At 43.5% G+C, this 16,124-nt stretch overlaps 1 protein-coding gene across 22 annotated transcripts in view; it reads right to left on the bottom strand.

The window, feature by feature from the left end:
* Positions 1-16,124, bottom strand: part of TENM2 (teneurin transmembrane protein 2) — a 3,550,639-nt gene that overhangs the window by 187,620 nt on the left and 3,346,895 nt on the right. The window lies entirely within an intron of this gene.

The raw sequence follows: 16,124 nt of genomic DNA, 5'->3' as shown, positions 1-16,124 counted from the left end.
GAGATTTCTTGACGTCATGCTTCTCTTTCTTCCTAGTTCACTCTCCAAGAGCATGGTAGGTTCTAGTTCTAGCATATTTGCCACGGAGTCAAGCCCCAACCTATTGTGTGTGGGGTGTCTCTTTACCCCTGTTTGCCTAGGAGTGTCCTAGTTGATACCTCTTGTTCCTCCTTTCACTCCAGAAAGCCATCCAGTCTGGAATATATAATTATCTTACTCACAGATGAACATGTAATAAGCAGCATCACGGAGCATCATTTATGGCTGCTGTAACTTTGGGAAGGGTTGGAGGCTAGAAACACAAGGTGGATCAACCCAGCCAAATGCAGAGACTGCCTTCTAGGGTGGGGAGTGGAGGAGCTCAGTAAGAAGCTGGTTTGCAGGGAGGCCATCTGGTCCAGGAGAGCCTCTGCTCTCTCGGATTCCTCGACTGCAGTCTGGCCAGCTTGCTTGGCAGCCTGGCTGACACTAGGAGGAGGCCATTTTCCAACGGCACAGGCCCTGGCCAGAGTTTCTTTTTCATGTCCCAGCACTGGGGATTGATAACTCAGGCTTAGTACCAGGGACATCTGTCTACTCTATTCCAAGACCCCATCATGATCAATCCCAGATACGGGGATGCTCAGGAGATCGTGCTGTGCTTGGTTGACTGAGAGGTTGCTTCATAGCACATTCCACCTAAGAGATCTGTGGAAGCCCAAGAGATTAGGAGACACATGATCAGATCCCAGTAGGGGATGTATCTGTGCCTGGGCTGGCTGCAGGAGAAATCTGTCTCCCAAGGTAGCTTGTCTCTCTTGACGCGGCAATAAAGTCACCCAGAGGGTGATAGCGCAATAACCCAAAATAAACACACTCTACCCCCAGTTCTCTCTTTTTCCTTGGCCTTTGAAAAATAACCTGTGTTGGCATGCAGTGTGAGGGCTGTGCCTTGGAGTAATCAGTCATACCAAAAGTAGCAGAAAAATGCAACTTTTACGAGCACTTGAGAGGCAAAAAATAAACCACAGCAAATATTTGACTGATCCAATTATAAATCTGCCCCACTTCTTGGCAGAGACCAAGGAGGAATGGTAATTAAGATAACTTAGTGGGTTTGCAGGAAAAGCTGCAGGAGACAGCAAAGGAGGCTGGACGATTGAGTGGGGCCTGCCACTCTCCCGGAAGGGAGAGCATCTCTAGGCAGGTAGTATGCCACCAAGAGATGCTTCTGGAGGCTGCACCGATACGCACCTGCCAAAGAGGGCAAGGTTAAAGACAGACTCATTGCCCTTCAGGAAGATGTTATTACTGGGTCTAGGACCCGAGAAGGGGGAAAATAACTTTATTGCCATCTCGAATGTCTGCTTGCTGAGGGTCGATGTGGACAGGAAAAGCAATAAACGTTGACATTTCCCATGGACAGCCTGCCGCTCCCTTGTTCCATGCTGGCAGCATCTCTGGCCTCCCAACGTCTGATGTTGATTCTACCTCAGATGGCAGGGCACGCTCAGCAGTTGGTAGGATTGCAGGGAAGCAGCATGTTTGAGTGAGGGCTGCTTGAAGCCACGTTACCACAGGGTCTCTGGTCACATCCAGTGACGATTGGCAGCCTTGGGTCACTCATGGGGACCTGTTCATCTTCTGCCTCCAGCCAGGCCTGTGGCGAAGTGCACCCAGCTGATTCCTCATTAAAGTTCCGCATGCTTTCTTTTCTCTCCTTCAAAGAGGCTGAGTGCTAAGGGGGGGGCGTGCAAGGATGAGAGCATCAGGGCTGTGCTCCTCCAGGGGCTAGTTTCCCTTAGTGCGGCCCTGCTGGTCTTGTTCAGGACGCCAGCTCAGTTCCAACTTACAGTGTCTGAGTCACTAACTAGATGCTGCCAGGCCCAGCTGTGTGCTGCTGGGGCTGCTTGCCCACCAGCTAGGAGAATGAGCTCCTAGATTCTGGACAGGACATGCCACCTGGATTTGCAGACCATAATAATGCATTTTACAAGACCCCACAGATCAGGATTAAGCAGAAGGAAGATAGATAGTTCTGTAAAATAAGGAACTGTGGGAGAATACATCTACATGAGTGGAACCCCTGATTCTTCCATTCCATGTCCTCCTATAGCAGTGGGAAAAGTAATCATCAAAAATAGTAAGAGTCTATTATTTTTCTGGGCACTGGCTATGTGCCAGGCATGATGGCAAATGCTGACATATGCTATCTCATTCCATCCTCCCAGAAATTGTATTTGCATCCCCATTTCCCAGGAGACAGTAATGGCTGTGAGAGAAGTAAAGTCATATACCCAGCGCCATTGATGGTAGTTGGTGGTCACGCACAGACTTGAACTTGGAGTTGCTTGAGTCTTAACAACTATGGGAGGTTGTTTCAAGTTTTCCAAAAACCTGGCTGCTGCTGCCATAATATCTGTGGTTGACCTGTGTGCAAACCTCCTAAAGATGCTGCTGAGCAGAGAAGGGTGAGGAAGGCCTAGCCCAGCAGTGTCAGGGCGAGCCTTGGAAACAGGCTGGGCACCTGAGGATGGGGAGATGTCCCACTGGTAGATGAAAAAGGATGTCAGGAAAGGAGGGGATGACTTCGCTGGGTGTTGGCTCTCCCTGGTCTATAAACTCCATCTGCCTACCTCCAAACTTCTCTGCCCTTGTATTCCAGCCCTGTTCTTCTCTGTTTTTGGAACTTGCCAAACTCATTGCAGATTCAGGTATTCTGCACGAGCTATTGGCATGAGGTATTCCCTCTGCCCAGACTACTCTTCCCCTTGATCTCACACCTGCCTGCTTCCTGTCAATCCTGCCTCGGCCTATGCACGGCAACTTCAGAGTAGGTGTCCCTGACCTCCTATTCCAAATGCCTCAACCACTGCTTGTTTCTGTCTTCAGCAAAGATGCATGCTCTTTTAAAAAAAACCCCACAACTTGTTATCTTTTGATTTATAGTCCATCTTGTTCTTCTTGGATACAAACCTCTGAAGAGGGCAGCCCGGGTGGCTCAGCGGTTTAGCTCCGCCTTCAGCCCAAGGCATGATCCTGGAGACCCGGGATCGAATCCCGCATCAGGCTCCCTGCATGGAGCCTGCTTCTCCCTCTGCCTGTGTCTCTCTGCCTCTCTCTCTCTCTCTGTCTCTCATGAATAAATAAATAAAATCTTAAAAAAAAAAAAACCTCTGAAGAATGGGAGACTTGTCTGTTTTATTCAACACAGATCCCCAGTGCTCGGCATATGGTTGGTGCTCAGCAAAGGTATTGAGTGAATGAATGAAAAACATGTAAGCTCAAAGGAAATGGTACTGGAGTGAAGTCTGTACCAACATGGCAGTGGTGGGGTGGTTGGTGATGGGACTACTGAGAAGATGAAAATTTAGGAAATTTTAGTCAACACTCTGTAGTTTCCCTGTACTTTTGTTTGCTAACTATGCAGATGGCACCACAAGGGAACATTTAATGAAGCCAGGCACTGATCTTGATGATTCACATGTACTACCTTATTCAATGCTTACGGTAGCCCTACTGAATAGGACTCACCACCTCCACTTTGCATATGTGGAAACTAGGCACAGGGAGGTAACTTAACTTGTTCTGGAGTTGGTAAGTGTTGGAGCTGAGATCCACATGCAGGTAGTCAGCTTCAGAGAGCATTCCCTTAACCCACTGCTCAATGTGGCAGATAGGCAGCTGGTACCTGGTGTTGGCCAGCCTCGCTCATCTGGAGGGAGGACAAGGTATTTTTCTCTTGTTCCCAGGAGGGAGAACGTTTGCTATGGGTCTGGGGCAGGAAGACCTTTAATGACATAGTAGTGCTCCCAAAGAAGCCTGCAGAGTTTCTAGCAGGAGAAGTAGGTGTGTAAACAAAAAAATATTTGGCACAAACAACTTATTTTTTTGAATCTCATTTCTTTGGCCTAGAGTATCTCTTTCCTCTTGTGAAGTTGTTGTGCCAAGACAAAAACCTGGGTGCCCGTGGGTTAGGGGGTACCTGCCCATGTGTAACGAGGGAACAATTTTACTACTCTCATTGGGGAAAACAGTCCTTTAACCAACTGCTTAGAGCAGAAAGTAAGAAGCCAAGGATCGTGGGTGTGGGCAGGACTTTCCAACAGACAAAGGAAGAATTTGGTTGGTTATTGGAAGTGGAGGGTGCTAGAAAGAGGTATAGGGAATAGAGGGTCCAACAGCAATGTGTTGGGACTCCCCAAGCCACAAGGCGGCCTCTTCCCCTGACTCCCTCCTCACATTCCCAAATCCAAGGTAAAAAGAAAACTAAGGGGAGATGTGGCCAAATTTCTTCTGGCAATGAGCAAAGAGAGTGAGCAACATTCTTGGATGTCACAGGGCAGGAAGGTAAGGCTCAAGTGATACAAGAAGAATAAGCCATAGGAATTCAGAACCAGAGACAGGCTCACAGGATGCAGACACACTTAGCCCGGGAGTGGCGGGGCAGGGAGCCCTGCTAACATCGGGCTTCACTTGGAAGGCCTAAAGTTTTCTAGATTGGGGTTCATAGAAGAGAGAGATCTGAAGCATGGCTTGTACGTGTGTACCTTGCCAGGCCTTATCTTACAAAGGGAAATGAATGTGAAAATAGTGCATTCAACAAATACTGAGCACTGACTAGGTGTCTGGCCCTGCTCTGGGCATTGGGGCTCCAGTGTGAGTCCTGTGGACAAGGTTTCTGGCCTCCAGAGGTTGATGTTACCATAGGGACATAGAATGCCAGGGAGCTTTGAATAAAAATGAAGGCAAATCAAAGACAACCCAAATGCCAATCAACAATTGAATAGACAAATTATAGTCTATCCATGCAACTGGAAAGCTATTCAGCAATAGAAGGAATAAGCTACTGATAATACAACAATATGGGTGAATCTCACAAGCATTATGCTAAGTGAAAGAGGCCAAACACAAAAGAGCACAGGGTTTCCTGTTTATGAAACTCTAGAGAAGATAAATTTTATCTCTAGAGACAGAAAGCAGATGGGGGTAGGGGGTGGGGCTAGGACAAAGTAGGCACGGGGCACAGGGGGCTTCTGAGTGGTGGCAGTGTTCTAAATCATGACTGTGCTGGTGCTTATTCAGACAGATACAGTCTTCACATTTTAAGAATCAAATCATATAATTAAAATGTGTGCATTGTGTGGCTTGTAAATTATACCTATATTACATTGATGTGAGACAAAGAAAGCAGGGTATGTGATAAAGTGAAAAGGAGTATCCAGTTTTAGATTCCCTTGTTAGGAGAGGGCTGAGGGCATGGCGTTGGGCAGAGGCCTGACAAAAGGAAGGAAGGAGCCATGTGATTACCTGGGGGAGGAACATTCTAGGAAGTGAGAACAGCCCATCCAAATGCTCTGAGACAGTGAATTTGGCATGTCTGAGGGAGAGCAAGAGGGCCAGAACAGTGGAGTGGAGGGAGTGAGGATGGAAATTCTCTGTTGGTGTGTTCACCGTGCCTGGTTCCTATGAGGGCCGTTCTGGCTCAGCAGTGGCTTTGGTGGTTTGCTGGCTGAAGATGAGTAGATTATGGCTTCTGCCAATTTCCCTCTCCTTCATGTCTCAAGCCTAAAAATTGTGGTTTTTAAGTTTCAAGTTTTGAATGTCTCTGGTATTGAAGGATGCAATAGGGGTATAACAAATGAATAGAAATGGATTATTACCACTACTAAAGGGTAGCATGGTGAGTAGCTCGGCCTGACTCCCCCTGCAGCTCTTTTTTTTTTTTTTAAGATTTTATTTATTTATTCATGAGAGACACAGAAAGATCAGCAGAGACATAGACAGAGGGAGAAGAAGGCTCCCTGTGTGGAGCCTGATGCCGGACTCAATCCCAGGACCCTAGGTTCATGAACTGAGCCAAAGGCAGATGCCCAACCAGTGAACCACCCAGGCATCTAGTTCTTCCATAGTGGGTTTCCGAGGGAAACAAAGAAAAACCTGAAACAATGAGGCCAGGACAAGGCAGGGACCATGCACTCCCTGGTGGCTGGCCCTTCCTGGGAATTCTTGGGAGTGGGTGGTCTTAATACCAGTGCCCATTAGCCACACAGGGGGAGGGCCAGCTCTGCCTTGTTCACTGCTGTAGCCCCTGATACATGGCACATAGTAGGTGCTCAGTTAATGTGGATTCCAGTGTTATGGCCTGCCTTTGGCACAATGATGGATCTATCTGAAGACAAGATCTCCCTGGGAAATTGCTAACCATTTCACATGACATTTTTGAGAAGAAGGAGAAACAGTTGAAAACTCTAAATCCCGATCTCTTCTCAAGCCCTTCCTTCAGTACCTTTTCCCACTCACAAGGATGACTCAGAGCTTTGTGGTGTGGGGCCACTTCTTCCTTTGATTTAACATGTATTTCTAGCTGGGGCTGTGTACATGGCTGACTCAACACAAGGTCACAGGCTCTAAACTTCCAGAGGGGTGATCTTCCTTGGCCACCCCTGGTCTTGTAAGAGCCACTGCTCAGAGGAAAAGCTATACACTCGGTGAGTGATGGCTAAAGAAAAGCACAGCTTTTGGTCATATGAAGCTTCAAGACATTGCACATAACAAGGGGTATCTTCATTATCCTCTGCTTGAAAAGATCTTCTCCTCTCTTTTCTCTTTTTTTATCTGCTTAACTCGCTTTCTGAGACTCTGCTTGCTTAACATCTCCTCTAGGAAAATACCCTAAAATCCCACACAGGTTACATTTGATGACCTACTTTTATACTTTTAAACCTCTTGTACCCAACTATTTAATAATCATTATAGCTAACATTTAATTAGTTTATTATATGAGGGGCAAGCACACATTTTATAAATGTTATATGGCGTTGGCTTCAGGAAACAGACAAAAGAGAAGTGGTAGCAGGAGGCACGTTGTCCACCCTATTCCATCCCATGGAGAGTTGTGCTTGGACTGAATATGGCTGGATGTAGTGTGCATTGTGCTCCAGGAGAAGCATCCCAATCCCCTGCCACCTCACAAATTTACAAAATGATTGAGATGGGACAGGAATCACTTGCTCGAGCTGGAAGACCCTGATCTTTGCAATCCAGATTAGGGGCTTGAGGAGGACCATCTAAATAAAACTCAGTCTGTACACCCATGCCGCTTTTGGCCAGAGGCCTTTCCAGTCTTCCTGTAGAGTCTGCTGGTTGCTAAGTTACCTGTGAGTGAGCTGTAAGGTTTATAAGACCAATCAGATTGATTGACTGATTGATCTCCACAGGGTGCTTACTATTTGCTAGGCATTATCTCATTTATACTCACAACAACCTGATGAGGTATAGTCCTCATTTCATGGATGGTGAAACTGAATCTAGAGAGAGTTGGCCATAAACATTCAGCTACTACATAGCAGAAATAAGATCCAAACCCAGAGCAGGTCAATTCGAGAATGTCAGTTGTCTTGAACCTGGTTCTGTCTCTCATGGCCCTCCCTACATCATGCTGCCTTTGTCACTTAACTTGTCAGGTTCCCATCTCTTAAAGTAGGGCCAGTACCTTTCATCTCTGTATCCCCTCTATAGACATTCAATGAACGTTTGTTGGATGCATGGATGGATTGATTTCATACTTTGTCTTCCCACATGCTCATGCCCTTATCATGCTGCCTTTCAATCCAACCCTGGAGAAGGGCAGAAGGTATTGCTCTGAAGACCAAGTGAGCCACAGTGTAGAGGTCAAGTTCAGTGAAATTGATGAACATCTCAAGGCTATTCCAATAGGCGCAGAACCTCTCGCATAAGGCCAGGAAAATAGAAGTTTAGCTCTCAGTGCCTTGCTGATGTGAGTTCTTATTTATTGCACATTCCCATCTCATGGTCTTTAGCCAATGGCTTACCAAAAATGTCACATTTGGCTCCTTGCCCTCCCAAGATCAATGGGAGGGTCTTATGTGGGATAGTTGTGAAAATAAATCAAATATATCCCTGAAGAGGGGGAGTGATCTGGGAATGTGTCCAGTCACTAAATGGCTTCCCAAGCACTGAAGAGGAACAGAATCATAGGCACTGGACAGCTTCTCTCAGGGCATGGTCTCAGTCTTTTACCAGGCAGCAGTGTGACCTTGGGCAAGTTTCTTCAGCTCTCTGAATCTCCACTCTCTAATCCCTAAGCCAGTGGCAGTAAAGGCACCTACCTCTGAGGGCCATTAGGAGTTGGGCCAGGCTCATGGTAAGCAGTCAATGTCAGCTATTCTTCTGCCTATTATTATTGTTATAAAAGTTTGACATATTGTAAATCCTTTGTGCTACCAATTCCACTCTTAAGAATTCATTGTAAGGAAATTATTAAAAAAATACATGAACATAAACCTGCAAAGATGTTTACTGTAGTAGGATTATAATGCTGAAAAAAGGAGATTGGTTAAAAAATTTAATCTTTAGAATGGACTACTTTTGAAGCATTTGAAATGAGTTTATGGAAGAATATTCAGATTTAGAAAGGTTCTCTACCTATCTTTATGCAAAGAATCAAGGTAAAACCTGCATGCATGGTATAATCCTGTATTTGTAAAAATGATTGCTATATGTGAATGGAAAACTGTCTGGAAAATATACTAAAAAGTGTTGTTTTCTATTTTTCCTAGCATCACCATATATTGCTCCTATAATGAGAAAAACACAAGTAATGGTTATCGTTTTAAAAAACTGAAATTTGTTTTGTACTGTTTGTTTAGGGGCTTGTGTTACAGATGCTTTGAAAAACACAGTAATAGTAGCTTATATCATTTCTATGTGCCAACACAGTTCCAAGTGCCTTATAAAGATCACCTCATTTAAGTCTCACGATGCTAACAATGTGTAATATTATTCTCCATTTTATGGATGAGGCAATGGAAGCACAGAGAGGCTGAGTGACTTATCCAAGGCCATACAGCTTCAAAGTACTAGAGGTTGAAATTCAAGACCAGGTGGTCTGGACTGGTCCATACTTTTCTGCCCATGCTTGTCTGGGTTGGGAACAGCAGCACTGGCATTCCACAGAATGTTTACTTAAGTTTTATTTTTATTTGTATAGTTATGTATTTTAAAAATTATATTTAAATCCCCACACTGACTTGATATGTACAATAGGATCTATTATCTGAGGTATCTGGAATTAATAAAAGGCCACTTAAAATGAATGCCCTTAACAAATGGGAACACGATTAGGATTTTACCTTGAAGGATGAAGCTCTAATTATGAACAAGTTATTTTTATCTCAGACTTAGGAAAATTCAGGTTATATTAGCAACCATACTCTTAGTGTTAGAATGCACATTTAGTTTTCTCCACACACAAAAATGTGATGGCAAACATTTCATTGTCTCCCTCAGCTTCATCGATTGCAAAACACATCCTGGTTTCAGAGATGTCAAAGATGAGCATTATGTGCATCTCCAAATCGATGGAATACTCGAGAACAATACAGCATCACTTCAGCTTGACTGGTGTAACACAATCAAAAGGGATATTTCTGTAAACACACTGAACGTCTTTGTCAAACGTCCTAGGACCTCTCTTTACGTTATTATAATTGTCCTCTTGGAAGTGTCGATTTTGTCACCTTGTTACTTCTTGCCACTGCATATTTAGCTGTGTTACCTCAGCCAGATGCACGTTTACCAAGGCTTCCCCTGGCACTTTAAAGCTGATCTCTGGCACCATTTTCACTGACTTAATGAAATTCCTATCTGGGGCAGGAGTTTTAGGTGTATTCCATCAGTGATGGTGTTTACATTATATTTTGTGCAGGATGCTCCTGGGAAAGACCACCTACCAGAGAGGAGGAAAAAAAGGGGTCTGACCGCTATGCCCTGTACGTAGCAGCTTTGCAGCTCTGAACTCTGTCTCTGTTCTTTCGCATGAAAAAACGGGACTACTTCTCAGAGTACCTACCTCAGTGGGTTGTCATGAGGATAAAATAATTCACAGGAAACAGTCCCTGGCACATTGAGCTCCCAGCTAATGCTAACTATTATTACCATAGCTAGTGTTAAATGGGGAGGGAGCTCTGAGTGGAGAACATTTTTATAAGTGATCAGACGATTAATGAATATTTTTGTCTTGCGACAACTTTTGCTTCCTTACGAAACACTCTTAACCTAAAATGGGCTTCAGTTAATATTTTAAAAGCCATTAATTTTTGTGAATATATTGGAATAAAGCTTTTCCTAATATCTCTGAACATAGACTTGAACTTCTGTAACTCTCATTTATTAGAAAGCTTATCGATCTATGAGCGGCTTTCTTTGAATGCACACTGATATGTGTTTGCTCAGATAAAGTTGTATAAGCAACTGCATTGGTGGATTCTGTTCCAACAGATGCCATGCAGAGCAGAAATATAAGTTTGTACCAGAATGTGAAATCAGGAGTGCAATTTCAAATGAACATGTACCATGTCCCATAAAGGCTATCTATATCTATATGTATCTATATCTCTCTCTATATACGTGTGTGTATATATACGTGTGTGTGTATTTTAGTGAAAAGACTTTCAGAGCTAATTTTAAGTTTAGGGTGCAACCACTCTATTTCTGTATTTAAGGCAAGGGGTGTGAATAGTTGTTAGATATCTTAAGTGATTTAGCCTCGAAACAATTATTTCCTATTGCTCCTCTTTCAAGCTTGTGGATCAATTTAATTGAAGAGTAGTCAGAGCCTGTAAAGGAAATGATTAAAGAAAATACTGCTGTGATTTGCGACTACGTACATATATTCATTGTGATTTTTCTCAAAACAGTGCAAATGAAACACAGTATATAAATAAATTGAATCTTGAGAGTGATATAAGATTACTGTTAGCATATATGTCTTCCTAATGCTTATTTTACTCAATATAGATTCAAGCTTGTCACAAATGCACTTTTCTTAAAGAGAGAGACATTACAAAATTTAAGAAAGGTATAAAGAATATGGTAACAAATATCCATATTTGAACCACTTAGAGAAATAAATGTTAACATTTTCTCATGTTTATTTCCAATCTTTGTGTGTGTATGCTGGAGGTGAGAAGGGAGTTTGCTTTACTGTTAATATTTTATTATGGATAAAAGGAAGTACATTTTGAACCTAATTCTCAGTCCTGTTCTCCTAACCTACACCGAGAGGTGACCACCCTCATGAGTTTAGTCTCTATCCCTGGGTCTCTCTCTGTGTAGGGAGTTTTTTCTCTCTATACATATATAGTAAACATACAGATAGCGAGGTTAACATTACAGTAAGTATGGATTTGAACTATATAGTTTATGCTAATAAAATTGCTGCTTTTATCTATTTTATTTATGGGGTTCTACATAAGATCTCACTTGGAGATAAAAGTCTTTGCCTAGAAAATTTGCAAATTCCTGAATTACAGCGCCCCTGAGAGTCTGTTCAGTCTACATATGCAACGTGGTGCTGTCCCGTCTAATTCACCCCTCTCTTCCTTGTTTCTGTCTTTCTCCCTGAGTTCCATGTTCTTAAGCATTACCCTTCTTGAAAAACATCCACAGTGTCCTCCCGTGCACTCCCCTCAACACCAGCTCTTGTAAAACTCAAGCGTCCCTGGAGATTTCTCCTTAGCTCTGCTGGGTAGCTGCCCAGTAGGGCACCTACTCATTTAAGTGGCAGCTTGGTTCCTATTAGGATGTGCCAGATAATCCCAAGGGGTCTCCTGAGAAAGACCTTTCCAAATGCACTTTTAGTACAATACAGAAGAAACCAAGTCTCCCTTGGTTTCACAAAATCTTTCTCCATAACTCAAATTCTTTGGGAAAGAAAAGGTCTGAAAAACGGGCCTGTAAAAATATGCTTCCCTCCAAAATGCAGTTAAATCATTATGTGATGTGCTATGCAAGCAGCATGAAGTTCACAGCTCCATAGGGAAGGGTGAAGTCCAGGGAGATCCATCTGACTGGTCAGAGGGCACCGCGAGGGTGCAGAGATGGCAGCATGGTGAGAGAAGCAGGGTGCTCAGAGCACTCAGTGTCCCCATGTCCCAGGGACCTGGCCAGTCCCATCTCTGATTGAAGCCATGTGCCGTCTCCATACTTGGGTAAGAGAGAAGGGGACAAAGAAAAGTGAGAGTTCGTTTTCAGAAAAGGCTCTGAATTGGAAAGGGATAAACCCAAGGGGGCAAAAGCTAACATCACTAATTGCCATCTATAAATTTGCTTTAAAAAATGTCATTTAAGGGAATTCTGCTGATGAAGACAAATAGGAATGTGTGCTCAGCTCATTTTATCTTGGTCCACACATGCTCTGTCTCCTGGATTTGCAAGTATTTCCTGTGATCCTGGAGGAATCGGTGGTCTTTTAAATAGTCCTCTATTGTTTAATGTGTCTAGTGGCTAGTTCTGCTTCCCATTCCACAGACATATCTCAGTGCAAAGCACTCGGGGTGAACAGCGACTGCTCCTATTTTAGTGCTGTGCAATCCCTAGCATCTCCCTCTAAGGACCCTGCTAGAGCTGCAAGCCCACCCTCTGCTTCCAAGTTGCCTCTGTAAGTCACTGAGCTCATGGCTCCATCAGTCTGAGTGATGAAATAGGCATTTTTAATATTTGCTAAACAGGACTGTGGAGAAGGTGAGTCTCAGCAGGGCTCCCAAGCGGTAAGTGCATCTTGTTGTCTCAGGTTAATCATGTACCTCATTTGCCGATTATTGACTTGTTCTCACAAAGGATTTTACTTGGCTTGACATATCAGTAGCAATCAGTGATGAACTGTCAAGCAAACTTGCTTGCCGCCTTAACCACCCAAGACCCTGACTTCACAACAACCTCTGAAATTTCCTTTGATGCCTAGCACTGTAGCCAGGTCAGATTATTATTACTGCTTCAACTCTGATTGGTTTCCTTTCTAGAACTGGGGCTGAGCAAATCTGACACAGTTTGTACGATTTCAAATACCTGGCAAGATGCACTAGGCTTCCTCACGCACCATCGCTGTAAGAATTTGAATCAGTCAGTTGAGAATGGCTTGTATTGACTTTGTTTTGTTTTTGTCTAGGTCTTAAAAATTGCAATGCAGGGTGTCAAAATGCTGCATTTAAAAGACAATATAATAGCCACCTTTCAAATGGACAAATATTAAACAATGATAAACTCAGTTTATGTGAGTGTTCAGGCAAATAAAATGGGCAACAACACAGTACTGCTGGGAGGTAGGAGTGTAAGGAGTGTAACTGGTGCAGACTTGCAGAAGGACAGTATGGTAATTCATGGTAGGTCCTCAAGGGTTTACTTTCAGGAAAGAATTAAGGGTGTACACAAATGCTAGGCACAAGGACAGGTGTCCCAACATTTTGTTGTAAGTGAGTAGGGTTTTTCAATGATTTATCTAGTGTTTCATGTCTTAGGGTGAACATAAGATTATATTTCAGGGCACCTAGGTGGCTCAGTCGGTTAAGCATCTACCTTTGGCTTAGATCATGATCCCAGGGCTCCTGGGATGGAGCCCCACATGGGGCTCCCTTCTCAGCAGGGAGTCTGCTTCTCCCTCTCCCTCTGCCAGGCACTCCCCCTGCTTGTGCTCTTTCTCTCTGTCTGTCTCTGTCTGTCTCTCTCTCTCTGTGTCAAATAAATAAAATGTTCAAAAAAAAAAAGATTTATTTCCTGCTCCACTGGAGTTAGGATAGGACTTCTTCGGTCTGTAAGACAAGGGCTTAAGAGATATGTGTCACTTCCAAGTAGAAGTATTCAGGGATTGGTCCACGGTTCACCACCTTCTCCCTCCTTTGCTACAGGGAACTAGTATTTTCCTGGTAGTGGAAGTTCTATAGGTCTGTGTCCTTGAGTGATCCTGACATTGCACCAAGTCTTCTTTAATCCATGTGAACATGTGATGTGGGGTTTCCCAACTCCAGGAACACTGACAATCTGGGAAGGATAATTCTCTGTTGTGTAGGCTGTCCTGTGTGTGTTTAGCAGCATCCCTAGGCTTGACCCATTAGCTGCCAGTAGCCACTCTATTCCAGTGTGACAACCAAAAATATCCCCAGACATTGCCAAATGCATCTGGGTTGGGGGCAAAACTCACCCCTGGCAAACAAAAAATAGCTTCTGTTATTTTAAGCCATTTAGATTCTTAGTGGTTTTTTTTTTTCCTCCTGCAACTGATAGATTTTATTATAGCAGAAACATATGTAAACATTTACCAAAAGGAGACTGCTTCAAATTATGGGTGTTTCTGCTTCATTTTGTTTCTGTTTTGAAATTTTTTTCTACAATGAAAATATGGCTTGTTCTTTCCTAAGAAGGAAAAAAACACTAAAAAATTAATTTTACTTTAAAAAACCACAATTACATCATTGCTCATCTATATGCAGTATTTGCTAGGGCCGCATGGAGTTTCTTAGTACCACAAGACAATTATATATGATATCTTTACATTGTACTTTAGTTTACAAAGAGTTTTCTCATTCTACCTTTGTTGTGGTGGTGTAATTACAACAGCATTGTGAGCCAGGTAACACAGGTAGACAGATAGAAACTAAAAGAGGTGAAGGGCTAGGTCTAAGGTCTCCTGGTTAATATGTAGCAGGGCCTCCAATCTGAGTTCTCCAATTCCAGGACTTCCCCCCTCCTACGCCACGTTGCCTCTCTATTATTGTAAAGAGCCACATTCAAAAAATCAACTGGGACTCACTCTGATTCTTGAGAAATTAAAGCGGGTAAGAAAGGATTCTCCTCTGTATTTAATATCCTTGGACAAGAATACTAAACCTCGTAGGCTCTTGGTCAAAGTATGATACTCAATAAAATTTAAGCATAGCTATTTCATGCAACACAGCCAATAGAATTTCATAGTCATCCCCCCTCCCTGTCCCTTTCTCTTTCTCTCTCTCCAGCTCAAATGAGTCACCTTGGCTAGACTGCCAATCCCCATAGAACTTATGTTCCTTGATAGGATCTGCCAATAGAAATGAGAAATTCTATAAAGGTTTGAGATGTGAGTTAGTCACCTATCCCTGCAAGGAGCTAAGCGCCATCTCCTCAAGGAAATGTAGCTCATCAAATGGACATGAATGCATGTAATGACAGTGACTGAATGTGAGAATGTGCAGGGAGTCAGTTTTTTCTCTTTTTCTTTTTTTTAAGAAGCACCCCTATATTGTACCTGTCTTGTGCATTTCTAAGCATCTGCACTGTGCCTCGCTTACTTGACCCTCTAACACACGCTAAACTCCCAAATTGGCAGCTGGACTGAAACCCTCACGGTACAGCAGCCCATGCCTATTCATTTCCCTTCCCTTGAACTGTGATGAGGCTGTCCCTGGAGGGGAGCTATTTTGAGAGGACGACCGCTAGAACAATCACTAGCCTGGCAGGAGATGGACAGTGTGGTGTAGCCACAAAAGAAGAAAAGACATTGTCATTGAGGGTTTGAGTCCTGAATGTCAGAACAGCAGGGAAACTGGGTAGAGTATGTTTCTGCCTGCTGTCCACTATCACTCAGTTACAGAGAGTTACCTACTTGACTTGCCATGATCATTTGCTTTTCCATGATACTAGTTGTTCAGAGCATGCAAGGGAAGGGGGATAACAGTGCTTCAGAACAGTGTCAGGGAAGAAGCATTTTTCTCCAGCTCCTTGCATCCAACCAGCTGAGGGGAAAGTTATTCTCAGCTATGCCCAGAGGCATGTTCGTATTTGCTCGAATAAGGCCAATAAGCAGTTTTTACTACTGCAAGTCCTTCATTGTACTGTAGTAGAATCAGTGGAGCCTGAAGGTCAAGGACGCCACCTCACAATCTGCATAACTTCCCAGAGCAGCACCCTGCTGCCTGGCCAGAAGTTACAGAAATGCCACAGGGACTCCTCTCCGCTGACTTTCTTTCTCTTGATGTGAATCTCCTTGACGAGCAGATGCAATTTTTGCATCAGGAGTTCTGCTTGGTCAGGGGCTATGTTAACTTGTCTCTGAATAATCAGTGCCTAAACCAATAAATATTTTTCTGGATGGATGGATGGAGATTTATTGATTGCTACTTTGCATATTGGTCCCTATAACATGGCCAGTGATTGGTAAAACATAACAAAACAAAATAAACAGAAAACAAACCAAAAAACTCCCACAGCCCTCCCCTAGTCCTTTATATTGATTCTTGGATACTTTCAGGTTGCAAAGATGGGATTGCAAGTAAGTTTCATTTTGAGAGCTGGTCTGTTGGTAGTGGCTGCCC

The sequence above is a fragment of the Vulpes lagopus genome, chromosome 3 (genome assembly GCF_018345385.1).
Source record: "Vulpes lagopus strain Blue_001 chromosome 3, ASM1834538v1, whole genome shotgun sequence".
Classification (NCBI taxonomy): Eukaryota; Metazoa; Chordata; class Mammalia; order Carnivora; family Canidae; genus Vulpes; species Vulpes lagopus.
This window is presented reverse-complemented; position numbering and strand designations above follow the sequence as displayed.